At 38.4% G+C, this 11,350-nt stretch overlaps 1 long non-coding RNA gene across 1 annotated transcript; it reads left to right on the top strand.

The window, feature by feature from the left end:
- Positions 1–3,258: 3,258 nt before the first annotated feature.
- Positions 3,259–10,296, top strand: LOC132232453 (uncharacterized). Its single transcript, XR_009452429.1, has 3 exons — positions 3,259–3,413; positions 4,272–4,398; positions 10,217–10,296. It is a non-coding gene; the product is annotated as an uncharacterized LOC132232453 (long non-coding RNA).
- The last annotated feature ends 1,054 nt before the right edge of the window (positions 10,297–11,350 follow it).

Below are 11,350 nucleotides of genomic sequence, written 5' to 3'. Positions count from 1 at the left end.
GAAACTCTCTTGGTATTAAAAAATCACAGCAATATTTGATTTATTAAAATACAACTAATGGAATTTTATGATAGGAGTCTTGAAATCACATACCTTTCTTTTTGTTAGAAAATTCATAAGTGACAAGTACTGACAGCTCCTCTGACTACTAATATGATACATTGCACACGGAAATGCGCCGTTAACTCTTCCTTTATGAAGGACAAGAATGAAACTTTATGTATAAGAAAATGTAGAGGGTGTGTATGCTTGAGAACTAAAGCTTTTTGGCATCATTTAGGTTAGCCACCTGTTCTAGCCTGCATTTACTGAATAAATTAGATGATCTGGAGAGAGTGTGTGTGCAGCTGATTGGTCTGCCTTGTTACCAAGGCAACCATTTTCTCTCTCTCTTTCCCTCCTCTATGAATCTGAAAGGGTTCATAACCCATTAGTACTCCTCTGGGCAAGAACATGAGAAAATTTCTTTTACTTTTTCCCCCCTGTAATTCCTGATAAAAATGATGGGTGATGGGATTAGTAGAATTTAACAGATTGCTTTGAGCCAATTTATTCAGACTGTACATTTTCCAAATGTTGGTAAAATTTAGATCAAAACCTTAAAGACACATCACAGCTAATGGAGAGTTGCTGATGATAATGAATATAAAATTGAAAATATTTTTAATCTCAAGTGAAGTTTGTCAAAGGCAATATATGTAAAAATAGAGATTCTCTGAATTCAGTCCAAAGGCAATGAATAAAATGATATTTTCCCAAATTATTTTAGCTAGGATTTCTATCAGGGTTTTCCTCAATTTACAGAGACAATGAGACATGAAAGGGTAACAATTTAATAAAGGTTTTATTAGATCCATCAAACTATAAGTTCAGTGACTAAGTGATCATTTTCTGAATGTCAAAGAGCTGGAAGAATTGTGGGGTAATGGCTGACTCCACACTATGTCCAAGCCATCAGAAATCAATACAGATTTTTCATCCCCAAGTGACATTTAGATTTCAGCATATCAATTTGCTTTGATTTTATAAACTATATTTGTCTTTTCTCTTCACCTTTGGACATATGCTTTCCCTTTGTATCCAAATTATCATGTATTAAAAAAAAAATCAGTAGGCCTCCCAAACAGATGAATTTCTATAGCACTTACCTTGTAACAGGAATTTTACTTTATCCCATTTTCTTCACTCTTCTTGTCAACTCAGTGAGATAGATATTGTTTATCTCATCTTACAGTCGAGTAGACTGAGGCTCAACTGGGCTACATAACTTGTCAAGAATAGTGGGGCTGTTATTAATTTTGAGTTCTAGCTCATCCTTTTCACTATGCTATGGGGTTTTAACTTTCTAACTCTATTTCTATAATATTACTAGCAGGACATGTCTTTTCTAAACATTGAATATTAGCCAGAAAAAAACCATATTGAATCTTAGAACATTTAAAGTAAGCATCTTGAAAGCCTTCTCACTCTATTATTTTGGATTTTCTCACAAGTAGAATGCAATTCCAAGCTTTGCCTAAGTCACTCTAGTGCTGAAGTTTTTGTAGATACTGAGAAGAATGGTTTTATCATACATGGCAATTCTTTGACATTTTTAAAAAATATTGTTATTGAGAAAGGGAGAGGGAGCAAGAGGTAGAGACATCAATGATGAGAGACAACTGTTGATCAGCTGCCTCCTGCATGCCCCCTACTGAGGATCAAGCCTGCAACCCAGGCATGTGCCCTTGACTGGAATCAAACTGGACCCCTCAGTCCGCAGTCTGACGCTCTATCCAATGAGCCAAACCGGCTAGGGTGAGATTTCTTTTTATTACCTTTCTATAAATACTAGATAAGCTAATTAAAATTGAACTTTGAATGCCTACTTTGTAACTATCTCATCTGTTGTTCTTTGCAATTGAAAAAGAGCATATAGCATCCTGATATATATAGCAGGGCTATGGGGACATTTGGGAGGGATTAGGTTCATGATCTGATCATGAACAAATCTTAATGCAATTAGATTCACTCTGATTTCTGATTTTCTACTAATTTTAATTCTGCATCCTGAGGTTTCAAAGTTGGAGTTGATATTTTAAAATAAATAGTTCTTTGATAGATACAGGGACATTTTAAGATGTGATCACACCATGAACAGGCAGTTTTTAAATACAGTTCTCAGTGTCCAATAAGGCAGTGCAAATATTTTACTTGGTGTGAAGGCATATTGTGATTGATCCCAGCTAGGTTAAAGATTAACAAACACTTCACCAGATGATCATAAATATGCAGGAAAAGCACAAAGATATTATTCTCCTGGAATATGGGGATTTGGCAAAAGAAGAAAATGCATACTTTAATTTGCTGCAAGCAAGATGAATTTGCTTTTCCCCCATCCTATCTCCAGCATCAGTTCAATGTTTCCAAGTTTCTCCAAAGAATAAGGCCATTATTTACAATTTGGAAAAGAATGTTATATGAAGGCATTTTATTCGAATATTTAGAAATACTTTTATTTAAATACTAGGGGCCCGGTGCACGAAATTCGTGCACTGGGTGTGTGTGTGTGTGTGTGGGGGGGGGGGGGGAGTGTCCCTCAGCCCAGCCTGCCCCCTCTCACATACTGGGAGCCCTCAGGCGTTGACCCCCATCACCCTCCAATCACCGGATCGGCCCCTTGACCAGGCCTGAGGCCTCCGGCAGAGGTGTCAGGCCTGGGCAGGGGACCCCCAGCTCCCCGCGGTTGCAGGCTCCGCCCCGGCCCAGGCCTAACGCCTCTGGCCTAGGCGTCCAGCCCGGGCAGCGGGGACCCGCAGCTGCAGCGGCCCCGCGATCGTGGGCCTCGCTTTAGGCCCAGGCAAGAGACCCCTAGCTCCTGGGACTGCCAGCTTCGACCGTGCCCAGCTCCCATCACTGGCTCCACCCCTACTTCCTGCTATCACTGGCCAGGGCGGAAAAGGCACCTGATTCTCCGATCATGGCTGGGGGGCCCCAGGGCCGCCTTTGCCCTGCCCCCCAGCTCTTAGCTCCCCCCTGGGTTTCTGATCACTGTCAGTGGCAGGGGGCTTCTTCCTGCTTTCCCTTTCGCCTCCCTGCATTGTGCCTACATATGCAAATTAGCTGCCATCTTGTTGGCAGTTAACTGCCAATCTTAGTTGGCAGTTAACTGTCAATCTTAGTTGGCAGTTAATTTGCATATAGCCCTGATTAGCCAATGAAAAGGGTAGCTCGTACGCCAATTACCATTTTTCTCTTTTATTAGTGTTGATATTTGCTTCTGTCATTCTCTTCCATAGTTATCTAGGTTAGATTAAAATGCTTCTTTTGTGCTCCAAATATATGCTAATGTCTTAATTCATTCAACATGCTTTCACCAACAATTCATGGTCTCCCCTGTGCTGGATACCCTATTAAATGCTGAGCATCCAGAGGTAAACTTACAGTCCCTCTACTTCATGAATTGAGTTTTGTGGGGAACAGCTGAAGATAGTTAATCATCTCAGTAGGGTAAATGCTGCCATAAAATAATGAACATGGGGGTTGAGGGACATATTGTAAAGTGTTCCCAAATAGATTCTTCTAGCACCTACATATTCATCCTGAATAATCCTCAGTGTCTGACACTGCTTATTACTGTCCCTACCACTTGCTTTCCTGTTTTTGCCCAAGTCTTTGGATGTGTCAGAGTTCATCTCCCTTAGTTATAACCTTGATTTATCTCAATTCTTACTTTGCTCTTTGCCCGTGCTACATAGGTCAATTTGAACAATGTCTTTCCTGGAATTATTTTGCTTTGTTATGATTGTGTGGCTACATCTTCACCAGGATAATCCTGGATCATTTCTTCCAATATTTAATTTTCATTATTTATCTACTGGAAAGCAAACTTTTAGTTGTTGACATATCCAATAAGTCCATGTGGAGGGGTGTGTAGGAAACATTTCTTCCAGAGGGATCCTCTCTTGGGGAGTGCTGTATTACAGCTTTACCTAAGACACACCCTGCCCTCAACAAACACTTCTCTTCACTGGTGTCTGCTTATCTCTGTTGAGTATTTTCACAATATCTACAGTCAGGTTGCATGATGCTAACTAGAGGCACAACACCAACCAGGAGAGCAACTGGCTTACTGTCATGCAAGTCAGCAGGCACCTTCCACAACATTGGAAATCTATGCATTCCTGACATCCAGATTGTTGTTGTTTTAAATCTAAATTATAAGCAACCTTCTTTTTTACACAGTAGAAATCATATTGAGCATGTTGTCCTCCAACTTGCTTTGTTCTCAGATAATTCGAAGACCTTTTGGTATACTCCAATGCTGCGACCTGCACGGCTGGGCTCAGGATCTGAAGGAGGGGCTGACACACAAATGAAAATGATATACAAGAAATATGAGTTTAGAAGGCATTGGGGGTAAGGGGGAGCCTCTTTCTTGAAGAGACACGCAGACTTCTGTCCTGGTCCACTATTTATTTACTTGAATACACATTTGCCCTTTAGCAATGCATACAGGCATATCAAAGGTAAAGTTTGGTAAACAGTAAAGGATTATCAGGTTAGGGAATTGCCTTGAGCCACCACTATCTAAACAGATGAGGTGCTTAGTGTCAGCCCTGCTAATGCCCAAGGTCCATCAGCCTTCTGTGTTTCTTGGTGCACTGACAGTACTGGCAAGTGGTGGCTTCCCGCACTCCAGTCCAAAAGGAAATTTAGTGACAGACTCTGGGTAGTCCAAACCAAGCCTCCTAGAAGGAGGAAACCGTGGCTGTTCTGGGGAGGTCAGAAACAGCCACCAATAGGCCATTGTCATGATATAACTCAACTCACACTGTCCTTTTTCTCTGGTTGTCCCTGTTCCACTTTATAAATTCCTAAGGGAGAGATTTAGGGTCTAGTTTGGCTCACGTGTCTCCATATTTGACTTGATCAACAAAGGCCAAAGAGACTGATGGACTTGGTTACTGGGGGGATGGTAACAATTTTACTTGTCTTGCCTTCATTTCCCAGTTTCCAAATTAAAGTGGCTTGCCAGCACCAACTGTAAATTTATTGCCTTAATCTGAACTACTAGCCAAGGTCTCTTTTTTGAACCTTCTTTCTTTAAACTACCATGACCACACATTAACCTCTCCTATTTTTGTCCTTCCCTTTTTCCTTCTTCTTTTCTTTAAGAGCAATTATTTTGCCACAAAATTCCATTACTTCACCAATCTTGGTTTTTCTTGAAAATGATTCTGGTTCTCTCCCTGATTATGTGATCTCAGGTTCCCCAAATAATAACTCTCTTGATTTGGAATTGTCTCCTAGTTAACTTTCCAGTGGCTCTCGAGTGGGTCTTTGACAAAATGAATCTTGAAAGTAGAGGGAATGAAAAAATGTTTGGAGGCATAAGAAAGTTTACTACTTTAAGGGGAACTTAGAGGTACAGTACATGTGAGGATACAAAAATATGTGAGTCTGAAATGGTAAGAAAAGATGATGGAGAATTTGAAGGCAATGGTGATCCCATGAAGAATTTGATAGGGGAATGACATGATTAGATATGCATATCAGGAGAAAGCTTGATGTAAGCTTTGTGTAAGACTCAGGGGCCATTTAAGGATTATTAAAATAATCTAAAGAAATATAAAGAGGGTCTAAACCAAATATGTCAAACTCGCGGCCCGCGTGTTGCATGCGGCACACAATGAATATTTTTGCAGCCCAGCCAATATAACGGTATCTAAGAAATGTTTTAATAAAAATTTCATAACTTAATTTTTACATAATTATTAATAAGGAACTTTTACACATAATTATTAATAACAAACTACAATGTTCACTAATGACTGATTACTATAATCGTGTAGCATTAATTTTCCTTACACACCTTACATACAGGCACACCATTTCTCTCCACTAATACTAGCAGTGAATATTTTAGCAGCCAATTGCCACATCATTAGTCTTGTACTCACTTGTTTGGTGTGCACAACAGGAAATATTTCGCTTTCGGAGAACAAGAAAAATAGGTTTATTTGCATTACGCTTATTAATTTGTGCAGTTATTCAGTGTCTGGTAAGTTAATGTTCAAGAAAAAATATTAATTTTTATTAAAATGTTCTATTATTTTATATTAATGATTACTCATTTAGTTCAGCCCTTTGTATTCAGCATGTCTCTATCAAAATACACCTATGTCTCTATAAAAATTGAAGCTTTTGTTTTTTTGTGGCCCACATGCACTTAAACCTTGTTTATTTGGCCCGTGTTAGCCTTTGAGTTTGACGTGCTTGGTCTAAACCACGGCAGTGGCAGTGGCAGTGGAAAGTGGAGTGTAAATAAGTGAACTGCTTAGGAGGCAGAGTTTATAGGACTTTGTGGAATAGTGAGGGAGAAAGTGTTGAGGTTGACTCTGCAGGCTCTTGTGTTTGGAGAGGTTGCTGACAGTAGCATTCATCAAAAAGAAAATACAAAAAAATAATGTGTGGTTGAAGTGTGTGTGTGTGTGTGTGTGTGTGTGTGTGTGTGTGTGTGTGTGTGCGCGCGCGCGCGCATGCAATACATTTACTTCGGTTTATATTGACTTTAAGAGGTCTTTGGGCCACTTAATTGTAAATGTCCACAGAACAAATGTGTATCTGAGTCTAGGTATGGGTCATAATGTTGGTGAACAAACTAATGAGGGGTGAATGAGTGAGACTGAGTACAAAGTAGATTTTTCAGGAACAGTATAAACAAACACAACAGAAGCTTAATGAAAGAACTCTAAGGAATATGCATTTTCACAGGATGGGAACAAGAAATGAATTGACAGCATTTAAAAAGAAATTCACAGAGCTTTTTAACCATGCAGGAGAGAGTGATAAATTGAAAGTTAAGGAGAAAGAGATTTCTGGAAGGAGGGTATGATTAACATTATTAAAGTTACAGACAGGTCAAGTAGAATAAGGCACAATTCCTGTGAGCCCAGGTGATTACTAAACGACTCTGAATGCCTCACTCTTGGAAACTAATTATATAGTTAGCTTTCTCCCCCAAATGTGTGTGACCTCTGGCTGAGGCAGGCAGCTTTAGTTTTCCTATGACACTCATAACACTGATTCCTAACTGATGTGACACTCAGGATTCCGGAACCTTTTCTTGTTCCTGACCTTTGACAACCACAAGCCTCTAGGTCTGTTAAGTGTTAAAGAAAGGACATGAGTCATTGTTTTATTTTTTAATAATAAAGGTTATATATAACATTTCAGAAAATATAGAAATATGAAGAATCAATATAAATATGTATAACGAAGAACATAAAGTAGTATCTCAAGACCAAATTTCCTGCCCATTGACAATTATTGCTAATCCTTTATTGTATATTCTTTAGCATCTAAATTCATACTCTCAGAGATTTTTTTATGTATATACATTTTAAAATAAAAATGGAATTTTATCATTCATACTATTCCTTATCAGCATTTTGCCTTGACTATAAACATGTTATTTATATATTTTCATGTACAAAATAGACCAAGAATTTCATTATGTTTTTTAATGGTCACCTGGGATTCTGTTGGCACTCCTGTAATTTATGTATCTAATTTCCTCCTGATGGACATTGAGGTATTTCTAATTTTTGATATCAGGTGTAACAGAAATCAGGATGGATATATTTCTACAAACATCTTTACACATTTGCTGATTACTTACTTAGGATTCATTCTCTGAAATGGAGTTTCTGGTTAAAGGTATAATGTTAACATTCTGATGTTGCCAAACTCCTGCCAGTACCTTAAGAGGTAATTACTTCTTCTTCTGTACTGTTGCCAACCATGGATTTGATAATTTTTGATAAGTATTTGCTAGTCTGATAAGCTATCAGAGTCTTTTAACCATTTCCTGGCCCTCCAGGTCATGCCTTCCCATAAATCTGGTGTTATAATAATGAAGACTTCACAGCCTCATCGTCTTTCTAAAGGGAATTTTCTTAGTATTTTTAAAAAGTTGGCATCTGTTGCCCAGGTTTCAATAATAGTCACTCATTCACAGCTGCTGAATGGACCTCCTTCATTAGTGATATCTCCACCATTCGAATACTTTTCTAGCATCTCCTAGAGGATATAAAGTTTTATAAAATTTTACTTCCTCTTCCACTCTTGCCCTAAGTCTACTCCTCCTCTTTCAAATATAACAATAATGTTTACCTTTGTGTTAGCTACTTTTGGTATTCAATAAGTTATTCATGTTTTGCTAGAACTGAATAGAAAATAGATTTTCCAACTTGGACAACCATGGCAGAAAGCTCTTTCCAAATGACGATGATACCAGTGCAAATTAATTCGAGGCAAACTCCTTGGAAAGGCATGTGACCAAATTCCAGCCTCCAAAGATGAATTTAAACATAGGACTTTTCTCTCTCTCTCTCTCTCTCTCTCTTTTTTTTTTGTCATACGGACCAGTATTTTGTTGAGAGAACTCACACAATATAGGCAAACACTTTGCCCCATCTTTGGCTTTTGGTATAGAAACTTCTACTATGTAATATTGACTGGAATCGCTGAAGGGCAAATGACATCACAAAAAAAGATTGGGGCAATTCCAAGACTTGTATTTCATGGTCATTGCCTCTTCATTCTACTGGGGCTGATACCTGGAAACCTCTGGTTTCAATTCTATAGCTGAGCTTTAATCAGACAAATAATTTAGTGATTATTACTCTCTCATTTCTTCCCTAGAATATGAGCTATTTAGGGTCACAAATTTTTTTTAAAATGCTCTTTAGATTCCCTACATTTCCAAAGGATTTATTAAGAATTTAAGAGATGATAAAAGAATTCTCTTAATTATGAGTCATGCTTCCAAGAAGGAATGCAGACATATAGAAGATATAAAACAGTTCCTAAGCTTTTCCTCATTTTATTGCCACCAAATTTACTCAGGCTACCTCTAATTCTCTCATCCATCAAAGCTTTCCCAAACAACACAGAAGGAATACATAGACAACCCTGGCCGTGATTCCCAAGGGCATACACCTATTTCACATCCCAGGAATTTGGTGATACTCAGAATGCACCTGGCATCTAGTGATATGAAGGTATTATTTTGCCTTTTATCTTGAGAGTGTTCTGATTCTTTGGCCATGATCGCAGCATGCTGCGATGCTGATTTATTCCTTTGATTCAAAGGTTTGGCCTCTTCCCCCAGGTGGAGGCAACCTTAGTTAGGGCATTATTTGATGCAGTGTTTTTTGGGTATTGTTTGAGGATGTCATGAAGCATAACCCAATACACACTTAAATAACCTGAGTTTAGAACCACTTTCAAAAGAAGAGGTCAAGTCTAGCTTGATGACTATGCCATCACCTTTGAACCAGGTCCATTTGAAGGGCTATATGTCATATTGGAGTCCAGGACTATGAGCAGAAAAAAAATTGAGGGCTGGGTTTATTTTTCTCTTCATGCATCTGGTGATATGGCCTCCAATGGAATATTTATGTTTGTAATAATTTCCTTTTCTTGAGTCAAATAACGATTGTGGATTGATATATAGTCTCTTTCATCTTGAGCTTCTAGACAAGGACTGAAAGTAACAACTCATGAAATTTGACATAAAGGAAACCTATTATTTAGTAAAGATGAGAGAAAGTAAGGTAAATGGGAGAAAATGTATTTTTTCTGGATAGGATGCAGCATTTTTAAATGTATAAGCTTGCCTTTGGTTCATGTTAGTGGTTCCCAAACCTGTCAGCACATTAGAAACCCAGGAAGTACTTTAATAATAAACAAACAAACAAACAAATAAATATTACAGGCAAAGTACCATCTAAGATATTCCGATTCAATTTTGGGGTTTGTACCTGGAAATTGATATTTTTAAAACCCTTAAGTGGTTTTAAGAACCTGTTTGAAAACCACTGGTCTATGTGGCGAGGCCACACTATATTCTGATATTATCTTTGACATTTCTTTAATAATTCTGTTGTATTTTTTTTAGCTGCCCAAAGCACTTGTGATGTTGCATCTCTCAAACATCCTTTATGTTAAAATAAGAAAATTATACTTTATATAAAGAAGGAACTTTATCAGTGCTGTGTATTTTCTTTCAAATGGGTTTTCACAAAGTGGAAGGACCATAATTCAAGTATGTGAGGAATGCAGTAGTTTCTTTGGCTTCTCTGGTTTTATCAGAGCTTTGTACAAAGGTCTGTAGACACTGTGGAACCCATCACTGATCTGCTAATAAATATGTACTGTGTTGTTGCAGAAGATGCCAGCTGAGTGATCTGCTTTTAGTCAGCTAGAAACAACATTAATCCCTACTGAGACGAGTTCCTCCTAACACCACACTCTTCAAATTAAGTTAACTCTTGTGCTAGCCACTCACTATCTGCTTCTCGGTCACCTTTGGCCTGTGGGTCTTCAGGAAGGTCACATGACATCTCTGTTCTATCAAAATGAGGGAGGTAGATGACAGAATCTCTCTAAGATACCCTTTCAACTTTAGGTTCAAAGAACGATAATTTAAATAAACACTTCAGAGGACCATGAATGATATACAGACCTAACAGCAGGAACAATAGTCTTCATCTTTTCTCTAATTTTATCTGTAGCAGCGAATTATAGCCAAATCACATTGTTATAAAGGGCCACAGACTCTTAGCATGTATACATGCATACAGTAATTCATGTAAAAAATACAGAATTAATATCTAAGTTCTGGTGGAAGATAATATAGGATCTCTATATCAGAAATGTTTCCAGATGTGAGAAGCAGGACTTCTGATTAACAGTGGCTTACACCATAGGAACATATATTGTTTACCTTGTAAGAAATCTAGAAATCACCGAAGACACAGGATCTTCTTATCTTTCCTCTCTTTCACACTTAATGGCCTTAATCTCCCATGAGATGTCTGACATATTTCCAGGAATCAAAAAAAGAGTCTATGTTCAAGGTAGAAACAATAGGGAAGAGGACGTGGTGCCATTGTAATAACCTGGTTATTATTTAACGGAAAGGATTGAAAGGAGAGACCAGATAATATAGGCATGCCATTTATTACATACAGCTTTGCCAAAAAGCTGCATTTAACACTTTCCAAGTCTATTCCCTGCTGAGCCATAGGGGAAGGAATGAGACAAAGGCAGTGTAGATGCATGCGCAGTAAGATATGAGTGAAGTGAAAAGGTGCCTACCTGTCTGCCAGTCATACCTGGGGACAAATTAGTGGCCAGGATGGGCATGGGCACTGCAAGTGTGCCAAACCCAAATATTTTAACTTCCAAACAAAGAAGTGAGTTCTCTTTGTCTCTTTTCTCCCTCTCATTTCCAGGGTTCATGGCTCTCCTGTGGCAGGGGGATGAGCTCCCTAGTGCCCACATGGCTCACGGCCAAGTT

Source organism: Myotis daubentonii, chromosome 4, assembly GCF_963259705.1.
Source record: "Myotis daubentonii chromosome 4, mMyoDau2.1, whole genome shotgun sequence".
Classification (NCBI taxonomy): domain Eukaryota; kingdom Metazoa; phylum Chordata; class Mammalia; order Chiroptera; family Vespertilionidae; genus Myotis; species Myotis daubentonii.
This window is presented reverse-complemented; position numbering and strand designations above follow the sequence as displayed.